We start from the raw sequence: 16,860 nt of genomic DNA, 5'->3' as shown, positions 1-16,860 counted from the left end.
TTTTCTTCATCTTTTATCTTTCTCTTAAAGCGTTGTCTAACATTTTACACAGATATATAATCTGTCTAACTAAAGATTTTAGGCTTTATAATATGAAATGACAAAATTATCAAAATACTTATATAAATCGAGCTTTTGATAGGGAAGTATAACTTTTTCTTATCTATTATATTGGAAAATATAACTCGTAACCTAGTAATAGAAGTCTTTGTTCACATTCTCCAGTTTCTTTATTATTATTTTTTTACCGTTCATTAATTCTTCATTTTTAAAGTAAGGAAATGGCATAAGTTTTTAAGAAACAATTGTTCTCTAGCGTTTATCTTCCTCTTAGAGTATTTTCTAATAATTAAAATATAATAATAAATAAATCATAATCTGCCTAACTAAAGAATTAGGCTTTATATTACAAATTGACAAAATTGCTAAAATATCCCTTGAAATAAATATTTGGATGGAGGAATATAAAACACCTTTTCTCTATCTATTGTACTGTAACTTGTAGTTTCTAGTAATAACAGTTTTCGATGAATTATTTCATATTTTCTGGGTTTTTTTATATTATCATTTTTATTATCCATTATTTCTTCATTTTTTTAAGTAAAGTGCCTTTCTATTGTGAGAGAAGTAGTAAAATTTGTTAAAAGAAAATTGCTTTCGTGAATTGTTAAACTATTGGAAAGAAAATATTTATAAGATGTAGCCCAAAGTTACAAAAGAATGAAATGAGGCCATGCTGCGCCAAACATGTGGTGAATATACGAGATTATGACATAAACTGTTTTGAAGTATGATAACGGAAATTGCTGCGAACTTATAAGTATGTTGTTAATTCATCAAAATAATTATACACATATTTAATAGCTAACAAATCTGTTAATTCATTATTTTGTTAAATTCTTATATATTTGATTGTACGACTTATTTCTTTAATAATAAAATCTCGATAGCTTAAACAATCTGCATGCTATACATGAGGTACTTAATTCACAGAAGGCTATTTTGCAATACGAATAATTAAATTGGATTTTTTTATTTCTAATTTTAACAATATTTTCAAGAAATTTTGCTGTGTTTATTACATGAAATATTCAATATAAAACATATTTTCTAAGATTTGGTATATAAAAATAATAAAATTTCTTTGTTTATAATTTCAAACATTTCTGAGATGAAATAAATAAATCCTGCAAAAATGTGCTTACATATTTGTGGTCAAATATTTGTAGAAAAAATTTGTCAAAATAGCAATCGTTTGATTAATATTTTTGAATATAAAATTATTAAAAATAAACCAAAGTTTCCAAAAAAAAGGTTTTCTCTAAAAACTATTTATCAAATAAACTTTTGTTCCATAAATTGAATAAATGTGTTAAAAAATTTATATACCAAAACTATTTATAAGAAAATATATAATGCATTATAAGAAATACTATTTTATAAATAGTAGAATTTATAAAATTACGTAAAATAAGTTCAATTATTTATTTTCTTCATCTTTGGAAATTGAACTCCTGTTCGCGTAAAAACAATCGAGAGTTTTGCCTCTTTTGTTTGTTAACGAGTTTTGCACAAAACCATTTATTTAACAATAATGAATAATTAAATTTTTTAACTACCAAAAATTGATAAAATAATTGAATATATAATAATTCTACCAATCGCATGCTTCTTAAAATGGTATGCAAAATAGTTTTAATACAAGTTCCTTTTAATAATTGATAGAAAATCATAAACAATATAATTTGTTAACAATGTAACGCTGCTAAATATTAATTTTAAACACTTTCAATCATTATAAAATGTGTAAAATTATTTTGAAACCTTAAACTCACATTTAAGAAGACAAACGAATTCACTTGTAAAACTCATACTGAAAGTTTCCTCCAAAGCATTTAGCGATTTAAAAAGGCTTCTTTAAAAGTTTCCATTAGCCAAAATTTATTTTTTATTTATTCTACCGTTTCAAAAATGGTAGAGAAACAAGAAATGAAGACACATCAATTTAATAAGTTCATTCTTCCCAAAACTTGTGGACTCGCTGAGATTTATAAAGACACTTTATTTAAGAAAATCTCTCTGCCGTCCCTGGAGTAATGATGAAGCACATATTTCAACGCCCTAAAATCTCTCTAGGGTCTGCGGAAGCTTTCACGACTTAATTGACCATAAGGCCTCCGAGTAATCCCGGAAACTCCCCTCATAACCTGTCATTTAAAATTCTTCCTAGCGAAATCACGTTGACATTTCAACCGCTATTACTATTTTATTATCTCGTGCCATGGATTGAAGCTACCGCCTAAATGGCTGTCCACCACACTTAGATGAAGTAGTGAACAGTTAACACTAGACTACCTATTTCAAAACCATCATTCATGATATAATCTCTTCTGTATTTTTTTTTCCGTTCAAAAGAAGGAGAAAGGGAGAAGAGGGTAGTTTTGGCGAAGCAGCTGGAGGTGACGTTTTATATCGTTCATCATGTGTAGGAGTAGAGTGGTATCCCCTTCTTTTTATTTAGAGGGGTTGATGTATATGATTTTTACGTTACTGTATCTCGCTATGCTGAGCAGTGTTTTCTCCCCACCACAGTACGTGTTTTGACATGAGAGCCAGTAAATTTTAACAGTACATTTTCTTATGTTTTCTTCTACCATTCGTTTCCATTTAGGATGTGATATTTTATCATGATATCATTTCATCCCATTTTTTATGATATAATTTCTGATTCATATCTAATTGTTGGCATATTATTATGAATATTTGAATATTTCCAAGTTAATATATAATTGCAAGCTCGAAACTATGATTCCTTGCTCATAATTAAGGGTGTCCTAAATTAACCTCAAGCTTATTAAAATAACCCATTTGGCTGCAGATAATTTAGGGTTAGTAAAAACGGAGCGTTACATGATAGAACAACGTGTTAATGCAAGATTTGAATTAAATAAAAAAAAAGTTTTTTTTTTTATTTTATTTAAATTGTTGTATTTTTGTTGAATTGAAAAGTACACAAGAGAGGATTATGTATGGAACAAAACATAAGATAAATAGCCTCCATGGATTAGCTGGCACTTACTTATGTCGATATTTATCATGGATATTGTCTTGTTGTCGATATTTTCCTTGACTATTTTGCATAAATATGGCTGAATTTCATTGATGCAGAATTGAATTTCCCCCTTTAGTGCTAGCCAGATATGGTTTTTGTGTTAAAAAACCTTAAGAACATAACCTAACCACCTTTAATGCCAATGTACTTGTGAGCATATTGGTATAGATCTTTGACTTCAAATAACCCCATAAAAAGAAATCCAGTGGTGTTAAATCACAGGATCTAGGGGACCAATTCCCAAATTTTTGAATTGTGTTCACTAGAATTTCATTATTTTGAAATATTGCTTAACAATAAATCGCATTGTTCTGTTGGGTAACGTTTTATTTTTACTAACCCTAAACTATCAGCTGTAGAACGGTTTTTTTAATGGGTTTGCCAATACTTTACTGCACGAATGATGGCAAATTCATATCTTGAGTTAATTTTGGGACACCCTTTATTATTAGTTTCTTTGCAAATACTCAGAAAAATTTTAATTGTTGGAGGAAAATATTTCAACTTGGCTTTTGTTGGCGACGGCTGATAATATGCTTGGAGGGTTCCTCCAGCTACGAAACTTTGCATCTCGTAAAACCAGAGGAACAGGAATTTCGACTTCGGAGGGAGAGGCTGTTTGACTTGCTTTCTTCGTTTGTAATTTTGAGATTTCTGTTTTCTTTGTGACGTATGCTTCATTAAATTCTAAAATGTATTTCTTTCTTTTTAGTGTATATATAAATGGAATATATAGATTTTCATAAAATCGAATATCGTCATTTTCAAACAGGAAGAATCATTACTGCTGCATACTCTTTTGTCACTCGAAAGTGTACTTCTTTTCTTCCAAATATATTCACTTTTATATCCTTTCTGAGGTTGATTAAGTCATCTATTATTATTGGATATCTTATTTCATATTTTTAAATTACTCCTCTTTATTATTGCCAGTTAATTTAATTATGTGTAATTCGCAATAGCATTACCAATATTATTCTTATCAAATTAGACAATAAATAACTAGTTTTCGTCTCATAAATTTATTGGATGAAGTTAACTAAAATAAAATTTAAATAGAAAGAAATTCATATAACCTTAGCACAAAACACTAATTTATAAAAAATCCATTGACATATTCTAAGTTCATATTTGATACAGTCATGTAATTGCATTCCCACGACATGAAAATAAAATTTCATTATCTATAATAAGATTGATAAGATCTATTCTACGTATTTGTTTTTTACCAATGAAATAAAAGTTAAAATTACGTGAACTAATGCATTTCACTCACAATAAAAAATTTTTGGTTGGTAATGAAATATTTACGGTTGGATCAATCATAGTTTAATTTCCATAGCTTATCACTAGATTCAACCATAATTTGAATTTCCAAAAAAAAAAGGCATATAATAATTAGAATTTAAAAACGAATTAGTCATGTTTAGTAAATGCTTTTGAAATTTCAGTGAAATGAAATGAAGGAAATGCACTTTTTAAATTTTAGCAGTCTGAGATTTACTTAATATACGATCCTTAGTGGGTTGGCTCTTTTAATCGGAGTTTTGTTTTAAGCAAACAAATTAATTACAACTCAACAACTACTGAGAATTTTGTAAAAGATACGCATATATAAAAAGTTATACCGGATCGAATAAATGAATAACCTCGAGAACTATAACGAGAAAATTTCTTGATACTAATTAAACAACAATGTTAATTAATTCAGGCAATCAGTCAATTAGTTTTTCGATCTGAATAAACCTATCTTCTTGGGAAATTTCCATCGGCATCAATTTTGTGGAGATGCTATAATAAATTACAAAATTAAAGAGTTTTCGAATATATTTGGTGACTACTGCACGCATTTACTGCAAATCATTAAGTTAAGTTACGATCAGAGGGAGTTCTTAAGAGAAAATATTTTATCGTTTAAAACGTTCCAAAAATACAAATACTCGCGTGAAACATGTATTAAAGGCCATATGTCTCTGTAGAAATAATTAAAACTTAAAGATATTCAAAAAATTCCACGAAATCATGTTTCAAAAGCACAACAAATACAAGTCTCGTTTGAAACAAGTATTAAATGGCATATGCCTCTGTAGAAATAATTGAAACATTTAGAAATTCACAAATCTTCCTAGAAATCATGTTTAAAAAAGTTCAACAAATAAAAAGTACTATTGTAAACCAAGTATTAAATGTGATATGTTTCATTGAAACATGTTTAAAAATGTAAATGAATTTTTTTACAAATATTATTTTTCTTGGTAAATATTATAAAATTCAAAATTTTTCATTGTCATTGATTTAATTTACCTAATTGTCATGCATTTCGCAAATCAATAAAAATCAGGGTTATAAAACTACACAAAAATCGAAGTATTCTTTCCTATTGAAACCATTTCCCATGCTTGTTTGATAATTAAAACCACATCCTCTCGAAATTTCCAAGGACAAAATAAACGGAATGCATAAAATTATTACAAGCCATTCTAAATTTACAATCGTTCAAATTAGTATAATTATTTAGACTGTAGTTGTAATGCCTATATATATATATATATATATAATATATATATAATATAATATTACGTGTAAAAGTAGCTATTGTTTCTAAAAGCGTTAGAGCAACAATCCTCCCCCCCCCTCCCTTCCCTGCAATAGATCTCATAATTAATGAAGCTGAATCGCATAAAAACGTACCCCTGGCAAGATGCCGAATGCCTTCAAACAGAATGGCTTTTCGCGAATAATGAGAAGACGATAATGGATGACTGAGCAATGTTTGAATGTGTGTAATAATTTTCTTGCTTCCCATTTCAGGAGTTGCCATTTTGCAACTAACTTGGGAGGCAAGGGGGATTAGTTATCAGGCAGAGGAGCAGAAAAGTACATATTTTCTTTTGTAGACTTAAAACAGTTTCTTATCTAGCTTTAAAGGAACAATTCAATTAGTTAATCTTTAAGCAAATGGGACATCAGGTTGATATGGAATGACAGAAACGATAACAAGAACAGAATGGTAAATTTAAAACATTTCTTAGCCTTGATACAATCAAAGTTGTCACAATTTAAACCTTAGTTTTTAGGTCAACTCTGAGAATGGCAAATTATTTTACTCTAGCTATAAGATACATGAAATTTTACAGTGAAATAAATAAGCCAAGCTCATTTTTAATATTTTGTTATTTCGAAATACGAAATACAGTCGATATATTTACATGATGATAAAGCATTTTTAAAGCTAAATGTGTAAAAATTTCTAGTCTATCTTCATGTGTGTGTGTGTGTGTGTGTGTGTGTGTGTGTGCATAATATAATATGAGCTGAAAATGAATAATTATATTAAAACGGTAATCAAGCAAGAACAGTTTTACGAGGTTTAATTTATTTTATACCTACTTTATTGAAAACATATTATGGAAATTAGAATTTTTTAAATAATGCATTTAATGTTTTAATATTCGATAGTGTAAAATTGACAAGAAAATTACTTGGTTGTATATTCTGTATCTCATAGTTTACATTTTGAGCCATTTTATGTAAGGACTGTGAAATGAATGACTATAAATTAGATTCATTCTACAAAATCATCAACATACATTTCTAGCTGAGAGAACTATCATAAGATTAACAAAATAAAATGTAAAGTATAAATCAACAATATTAGATATTCTTATCTTTTGAGTCCCATAGTTACCCAATATTTGTTACTTTTAAATTTTTGTATATATTTTAAAAAGAAATTAAATCATTTATTTAGATTCATCCCATTAATTAGAAAATATAAAAAATTGATTAATTCATTAAAATTAATTGTTTATAATTCACTCCCTTAAGCTACAATTTTTATGAAGCTTCTATCAAAAACGTTTGGGGTAGCATAGTACTTTTATAATGGAATAATAATAAAAAAAAAATCCCATTTTGCCTCACCCACCTGAAGTTACTATGATAGGACAAGTGTAGTCATGTGGACTTACCTTTTCGACAGTAGTATAAAAGAGACAGAAGAAAAAGTACCCGAAAGAAAAGTACAGTAGAAGTAGTGTAAAATCACACAGAAATGATATCAAAATTCCCTTCAATTTATATTGTTTTTTCATCATAAATTCAAGGAAATCTATGATGAAGAAATTGTGATGTTTCTTCATCGCTGAATAAACATACGAAATAGCAGAGTGGGTATACCACTTTGAGGACAGCATAAATGCAACCTCAAAAGAGAATAATGGAACAGTGCCCGAAAGAAAAATACCCATTATAATAGAAGGAGAGGAAAGTTATGTAGGAATGATAACAATATTTCCTTGAACGTATGATGTTTCGTTTTCACTGTGTTAAACATACAAATAATCGCGTGGACATATTGTTCCGATAGCACGATGGAAAACAATGCAACTATGTTAAGACAAAAAGTACTCTTTAGCATAGCACAAGATAAAAATCATGTATATATGATATTATTATACTATATCATATCATTTAATATAATATATAGTTTCTTCCCTTCTGTGTAAACATATGAATTATTTTAATACTGAATAATTCATGTTTAAATTTTTACACTATCCTGAATTTGTGTATAATGTAAATTAATAATACATTATTGACCTATCATGCAATATTTTTACTTTAAGGTGTACGTTCACACTTAAAATTTCGAAAATCTTTCAAAATATCAATTTTTTTTTTTATTGCTTGAAAATGTTCTCTGATTCTTTAGGTTTCAAACGATTCCCAGATGTTCTCAATATTCGGAATATTTCTCGAGTTATAATTATTTTTCTTGAGTTACTTTCGCTAAAAACTCTAGTTTCGGTGTTTTTTAAACTCATTTTATGAAGAATAATTTTCCACTATGTTGCTTCATTCAAACAATCATAACAAGAAATGAACCAAATGCAATTATTTATATATCAAAATAATCTGTAAAAACAGTGGATGTTTTGCGTTTCAATCAAAGTTATATTTATATAAATAAATTCTGAATAGCTATTTAAAAGTTAAAATTGATTTTTTCTATTCTCGGAAAAATTCTCGCTTTTTCTATTCATTGTTGACGAAAAAATTGTTAAAAAAAACTCTCAATCTTTATAACTTGATTGAGGCAAACAACATAAAGACTAATATCAGGCATAATTTCCAACTAGAATTGAAAGTCTGTATAAATTAGAATTTAAGATATGTTTCAAAAAATATTCTAATTAGCTCATTAAATATTAATTAATTAATAATTACTGTAATATGGTTTTTTTCTCACTGAAAGGAGTTTAAACATATAATAATGACCGACTGTGAAGAAACTGGATTTTTAAAGGTAAATTTTTAAAAAAAAAAACTTCTAGTGTACATACACCTTAACTACATGCGCGTGATAGATAGTAATTCGCGAACTATTGTGGAATTACAATAATTATTATGAAGTTATAGATAAATCGAATAAAAAGAGACTATTTCTCAATAAACTAATTACATGTCATGGGATTTTTAAAACTCACTAAACGAGACTTTTGGGTTAAGATGACAAATTTTTGTGTGAAAAAAAAGAGAGAGGAATAGTGGGGACATACTGAAGAATTCCTTATTGATCACCTAATGTAACAAAGTAAAAGAAATAAATTACAAATTAATTGGAAAACTCAACAATTTGAGAAATTACTAAAGAATGCGATTGCCATCTCTCAGATTAATGAAAGTATTTCCGCACTTTTTTCCTTGATTCGTAAATTTTTATCAATCCTATCTGAAAAAAAAATATTTATTATATATCATGAACTTTTTACCTTTAAGGTATTGCCAAGGTAGCCTTGGGTGAGGTATTGCCAAGGTAGCCTTAAGGTAGCAAAATACCTTTAAGGTATTTTCTGATTGTAGATCTTGAATATCCTATCAATAAATATGCTGTGTGATGATAAAGAAGGTCTTAAATTGAAAAAGTGGAGGATTTTTTTTCCAAAATGTTTTCCTTTGAGGCAGTGTTGTATTCTGGTACGGAATAGTGCTGTTTCTTGACAACTTGCATTGATATCCTCATGTATTGGCTAGGATGGAATAAAATTTAGCGTATTAGTATTTATGGGAAGTCTACGTCTGACTATGTTATGTTCAGCATGAAATAATTTCAAGAGATACCGAATGTTATATGTATCTGCTTAATCGTAACTGGAAATAAGATACATTCCATAATTTTCCTTGCATAGATGTGGTTAAACACTTTTTAACTTTTTCGCCATTAAATATTACGATAAATCTCTTCCATTTATTGCCTGCCAATGCTAAGCCTTTATACCCTGACGATCAATAGGAATCACCAGTAAGTACTATATTCATCGTCTTAAACATAATAATAGTTTATTTAAAACTGAATATAATTGTTAGATTTTTCTTTTGATAATAGACTAATTTTGATGGTTTTTAAATTCTAAAGTCATAAAAATTGCAGATTTTGATGACACCACATACGTCTGTAAGCAAAATACCATCATTAAATTATCAAAAGTAAATAAGTTTGCGATCCATTTAATTAAAATCCTAGATAAAATTTTCCTATTCTCTATGTAGAACTTGTCTCTGTTATTTGATAATCAAAAAATCAATAAATATAACAATTTTTTTCCATTCACAATAAATGACGACCTGAAAACTAACAGTTCAATTTATGGTAATTCGATCCTAGAAACAAGTGCTTCTTTTTTTAAATTTGGAATGAGTCAAAATAACCTACACGCATCGACTGAATACAATAATAAGTTAGAGATATATGAAGTTTAAATGCGTAATTTAAATGAAGAATTGTACCTTCCATTTCTTGCGATGTTTCAATAAATTATACGAAAAAAAAAATTTAAAGATTAAAAATCCATATTACTCCGTTATATTTTTAACAATAAATTATAGCATGTATGTAGCATATGTGAATTGATCAACATTTCGGGATTTCCCGTTCTTCGTCTTTCGTTCTGTTCAAAACATTTAGCACTGGCTTCCTTAGAAAGTAGAATTTTGTTCCTACTGAAAACATCGTTAAGTTTATGTCTACCCAAAATCCTTACTCACAATATATATTACACAAATAAGATCTTATCACCTAATCCTTTTAGACCACATAAGCAAGGGGATCCCTTGTTTACTTAACCTTCCTTTACTTCGATTTGACCCAAATGGCCAACAGATGCCATAGGCATCTTAAGCTTTATTTCCTCGCCTGATCCACGGGGCCAAACGGCATCACGTAAGTCCTTAAAAAGGAAAGGGCGCAAAAAAAAGTGAGACAGAAAAGAAAAAGAAACGTTCTAGGACATTGTATTGCCGTTAATACGAGTCAAAGATGAAGAAGGGAATGGCCTTAAGAAATGTCATGACGTAATCAGCTTAAGGTTGAGACGTTCAGCGGAAGCTTCCAGGGCTCAAGATTTGTTAAGAAGTAAGTAATAAAGACGTTAAGAGTTGAGAACTTAAGCGCGAGGGAGTTGTTTGTTACTTAGTTTGATTTCTTTAATGTCTAGTTCTACAAAAGAGAGAAACAAAACCGTTGTCTAAAAGACGAAAGTTATTTATTTCTTTTAATTATATAGTAGATACTTTATTTTTAGTATAGAAGGTATAAGTGTGGTGAAGTATTTAATTAGTTAACATTTGTTAAGTTTTGTTTTGAGTGGGCTGTTAAATCTTTTAAAACTGCAGGTAGTGAAGTCTATGGAAGTTCTAATTCAAGGAAGGTTTCTTTAGTAGCCCTAATACTTAATATTATAAAATTCTTTCAGTGAACCAATAAATATCCTTTTATTTATTTATTTATTTGCTGTGCAGCATTTTTCTGTCTTTTTTACTCATCCGTATATGAAATATATAAAGATAAAATATTATAACTCACAAGAAAATTCGGATACAAGAGTTTAATGCATCTCTACATCAGAGATCACTAAATTCAAAAAGCAGGATTATAATGATGTCTATTTGTCGCTCTATCTATCTATTTGCATGACAACTCAAAATTACTTTAAGCTAAATAGATGAAATTTAGCTAGTGGTATGCACACCTAATGTGTAGATTTCTAGTGGATTTCGAATGAAGTCCATTTAAAGGAAGTTTGTCTTGCTGTGAACAAATTTAGGACTTAAAATGCAAATCTTTATTAAATTTCTGGCAAATTTCGTCAAGAATGTGACCGTATTTGATCTATAATTTCGTATGCAAGTTAATACAATAATTCCAACATGGAATGATGTAGATTTATGCAATAGGCAGGTACGGTAGAATAAAGCGAGAGATTTATCAAATTTTGAACTAAATCAGTCAATATGTAGACCATCAGTTGAACTATATTTTAGCTCATATATAAACATGATAATTAAAATTTCAATGGTCTTGGAGAGCATGCGAAAAAGTTTATGTATACTCATTTTACCTGGTTCTGATTTGAAATACAAGCGAAAGCATTATGATCATCAAACATTTCGACTTGAGAATTTTGATTATCTCCAATTTTCGTACATCTCTAAGTGCAAAGAAACCAATTCTGAAATTATACTTGTTTATAAAAAATGATTGCCTGAAATGGGAATTTGCCAGACGAAGGAAATGTGAGATAAGATATAAGTGTTTGAAATGTATGGTATAAACATCATAAGTCAAAGCATGAATCGGAAGAGTTCGCATTATGAGATAATTTCTAAAATGCTAAAGCGATCGTTACGAAGCTCAATGGAAATTAAAGGCTGTTTATTTAAAAATAAAAACTTCAGAGTGATAAAATATTTGTGAAAGTAGCCGAAAATATTTTATATAAGATTTGAATATTTGCAGATATAATTCTACTTCAACCTAATAATTCAAATTATCCTATATTTTTAACAAAATATTGAGTGTACACCAAATGATATTAATATTCTAATGACTTGACTATTTGTGGGTAAAAGAAAGTGATAACTAAGAAGCTAAACAGGCAAAATTAATGAATTTTAATGTACAAGTTTTACATCAGAATTTCAGCAATATAGCTGAATAATATTGAATCAAATCCGTCAAAGCGTATATTGTCCTCTGATTTTTTTGTTGGTGAGCCAATGGGCAATAAAAATTAAAAAAAAAACGATTTAAATAATTATTTGGCGGTCTGAACAGCTGTGCACTTAATAAGGGAATATGAAAAAGTTCAGAATGAATATTCCAATCTTTTTTTCTAAAATTTGAAGTTTTATAAAAAAAAATCCATATAACAAAATCCAAAAAATCCATGAGTAATGGAGAAAGAATACATTCTCTGTTGTTTTTTTCTGTTATCAATCTTTTTAGCCAGTTCACAAGAATTCATTCTAGTTATACAATATTGTAACTTTAATGGAAACTAAAGGGAAGAATTAAACTCTTTTTTTAATTATGCGATAATTTGGATGATGAAAGATATTCCTGTTATACAAAAAGGAACAGGCCAATTGATCATTGACGAAATCATAACACTACAAGGCAAGAATTTTTTTTCAAGCATGAAACTTATCAGTTACTGCAACTGTGCAACCCTGATTCTACTACAGATTCCTTAACCAATATAGTCAGTAAAAACGAATTTTATTAAATTTCTTAATAATAAAGCAGCTCTCTCCTAGATCTTCAGTGAGAAAATAAATGATAAATAAAAGGGTTCTAGAATTTCAAATTAATAAAATTAATGTTAGAGCTAGAATTACGCACAGATCCCGTCCCCCGCTTTTAATTCAATCACTGTCCTAGCGACTGTCATTCAATTAAAACCAAGGCGAACAAACAAAACAAGAATAATCTTTAATAGTTACTGGTTAGTTAAAAATACAAGTCAAGAACCCAAAGCTAATTAAAATTAATCTGGATAAATTTTAATGAACATGACACTGTGTTCAGATTCAAAAGAAAAATATCTTAAATTGCAGAAGCGGGACGTTGTGGCCTGGTGGTAATATCTCGGCTCATGGGCGTAGGGTTTCAGGTGAGAGACCCGATTCCACCGAAGAACCATCGTGTAAGGGGGTATGTTGCACATTAAATCCTTCAGGACCAAACGTGCTCCCGCTGGTATAGTGTGGTGTGGAGAGGGAAGTGGTAGCTCAGGTGTCGTCCTAATCATCTGACAGCGGTTCAAAATTACGAGGCCCATCCCAAAATAGTCCTAGTGTTGCTTTACAGCGGGAAGTTAATATAACTAAACTAAATCTTAAATTGCAAAATAATGAAACTGTCATAGAAGTATATATTACAATAATTTAATCGCTATTGAAGAGATTATTAATAAATCATCGTTGGCTAATATTAGAGACTTTTCAATTAAGTTAATATCTGTAATAATCTCATTGAAAATAATAATATCTGTAATAGACTACGAAGTAAAAATAGTATGTTAGTTCTGCTTATGATTCGCTTTGTAATAATGGCTGTTTCAGCTTTGCATTTCTATACTGCTTAAAATATTACTTTTTTAAAAAAATAAGTTTGAAAAGAGATTATTCAAAACATGTACTATAAATCTGTGTTAGTCAGCACTGTCTTGAGTTCCGTTTTATTCTTCTTTTTTTTTAACATAAAAGTAGAAATGATTTTATCAAATGCTTTAGTCACTTATAGTTAAAAAGACATAAGTTTTATAGAAAATACAAGTAAAGTAATCAGTTCTAAGCTGATTACACAAAGCCAGCTTCTTACAAGTAACATTTGGATTTGCAATAATTTACATTTTCAAGATTAAAGCATCTTCTTCTACAAGACGACGCATTTGAAATTTATTACAAAAATATAAAAGAAATAAAAATAATAATGGAAGCCAAATTAAAAAGGAGGCAATCTGCAAGCTTAAGCGAATATAGATGCGTCTCTGCAGATAATATTTGATTAAGAGAAGTATTCCAATATAATGAGAGTCCATTCTTCGGTCTATTTACTCCCCATATCAATAATCAAAAACAGGAAAAAAAAATAAGAAGGAAAATTGAATACATTGTTTCTTATAATGCGGTGCTATTTGGATGAATGGAATTTAAATTTATTATTCTTTCATAACGGATGGATTATTTTTTTCCTATTTTTTGTATGAATGAAACGCAATTATGTTCTCATATTCATATCTTAAATTATGACGGACAAAAGCCATAAATGGATACATTTCATTTTTGAGAAGTAGTTACTTTTTGACTACATTATCATCGTGTCTTAGTTTAAATTCTTGAATCCAAGTTATTAATTTCAAGAATTATTTTAAAAGGTATTTAAAATATATTTGTTCTTGACTTGAAAATTGATCTAAAACTATCAATAACAATACATTCTATTTTCATTTATATAAATTTATATAATATTTGAAACAGTATAAATTTGATACATTCATTCAAAGAAACTTTTAGAAAAAAAATTATTATTTCCTACAATTATGAGTAATATAGATTATAAGGAAGACATATGACTAATATCATGAGCATGGATTTTATGAAGCTGCTTCTTATAAATGGGATACAAATGCTATATTACTTCTTGCTTGCAATAGAGCATATAATATTCCTTTGTAAGCAAGGCGGAAAAAATGGAGTCCTTATTTTGACGGAGAAAAAATATAACAGGAATTTTTTTTATTTTTAAGATTGCTACTTTTCGGCTAATTTATCATGGCGTTTTAGTGTAAATTGTGGAATCCTCAGCTATAATTTCAATTATTTGAATCATTATTTTAAATGGTATTCAAAATATTTGCTTTTGACCTGAAAATTAATTTATAACAATCAATAACATTATATACTTTTTCTATGCATATATATTTATATAATATTTGAAACATTCTAATTTTAAGATATTTACTCACAGAAATTTTTAGAAAACTCAATTGTCTTATCAAAACGACTTTTAATTAAACTTCTCAAATTATGCACAAAATAAATTATAATAATAAAATGAAAATAATATCAATGAGATAGATTTGATTTAATAATTTCTTATAATGATATGCAAATTCTAAACTATTTCTGCTTCGAAAGGAGTATACGATACTCAAACATCACCTACTTATTCATCAGCTGATACACTAGATATTTCTCTAGCTACAGATTGGCAAGCGATTCATCCAAGGACGACAATTTTTGCCAATCACAATAGTAGGCCAAAGACAAATCAGAGAAACTTTAAAATGGTAAAACGAAGTATAAAAAAGGAAGACAACCGTAGCAATAGTGACTATGTAACCAACCGTTCATTTGTCCACTCGGCTAACTCCATCAGACAGGAAGAGGTGAGAAGTAATCATATATTATGCTTCGATTTTCTTTTTTAAATTCCGTTTACAATCCAAAATCAACCAAGAATTGTAGAATGAACGACTGCATACCTCGTTATTAATTTAACTCTTATCGCTGCTTATTTTTTTAAACATTAGCATACGCGCGCTGCCATTTTCATCTCAAATTGCCAAGCATTTATTGCTTATCTTATTGGATATTTGTATGAAAATAAAATGTAGTATAGAGTATATGTATATATATGTATATTTTTTCACATAAATATGGTATTTCGAAAAAAAATGCGATTTTTAATAAGAAAAACCGAAATTGGAATTTGCCTTTTCTGTCATACAATTTCTATATTATTTCCATTCATATAAAATTTATTATTTTTAAAATAAGTAGTTTTTTTCAGTATATTAAAAGAATATAATTATATTTTATATATTGTTTAAATTTGAAAAATTTTAAGTAAAGAAGTTCAAGCATAAAACTTTGGGAATACATAACTTTTATATTTCATTTTTATATATATACTAAAAAAAAAAATCCTCATTCCACATTCAGAATAAAATTAATTTCTAACATAAATTTCAAGAAAATTTATTCACATTATAAGAAGATGCATTTTATGATAAGATTTGTCATTTTTTCCAGATAAGAAAAAATCTTTCAATTAGATTTTCTATAGTATTCAGAATCCGTGTTTTATTCAGATTCTGCATCATGATCATTTTATAGAATTTCATCAATATTTGACGAATCTGAGCTATAGTCATTTTTTACTATCAGCATGAACACTGGCGAGAAAAGTTCTGAATCTCTGCTGCTCAAGTTTGCGCGCTGCTGTAGCCATAACATTAAACGTATCTGAAATGCTGTCACACGCAGACCCCAATCATCCGGTAAAAAAAAAGATGCATCTTTTTATTGATTTCTGTTGTTCTAACTTTCTTCTGGTTCATCCATGAAAGTCTAAGTAATAACAAATGTAAATTTTTATAAATTCCTAGAATATATAAATCAAAAAGAAAGTATGGGGTCAAAAAGATGCCGTGCGTGTGCTGAACGGTTATTGGATTATAAATTATATATCGTTAGAATTATCGTTTTTATTATTAAGATAATGACATGACTGAAGGAGTTAATTAAGTTCGGAATGTAAAAAATCTATTACAATATTCGATTACAAAAGTCTTTACCTGAATATAAAAAATTGTTATGAAATAACAGTTGAATATAATACCGAACATTTTTTTTTTTTTAAATTTTCGAATAGGTTTGTTCTTAATTTTTTTTATTTCAAAATATAGTGCATCTAATGCGGAAATAGTGATTTTACTTTCGAGTGTTGTTGAAATGATATTGAAGTCATGCCGAAAATATCATTTACATCCACTTAATTGGTTTTCTTTTGGGTTTACATAAAGGAGGAGTGTTTGCATCGTCAAATACACACAAAATGCAGATATGCTTAATGTTAGGAGTATAGATGATATATCTAGTGAGACAACCAAAATGTTTAC

This window comes from Argiope bruennichi, chromosome 5 (assembly GCF_947563725.1).
Source record: "Argiope bruennichi chromosome 5, qqArgBrue1.1, whole genome shotgun sequence".
NCBI classification, from domain to species: domain Eukaryota; kingdom Metazoa; phylum Arthropoda; class Arachnida; order Araneae; family Araneidae; genus Argiope; species Argiope bruennichi.
This window is presented reverse-complemented; position numbering follows the sequence as displayed.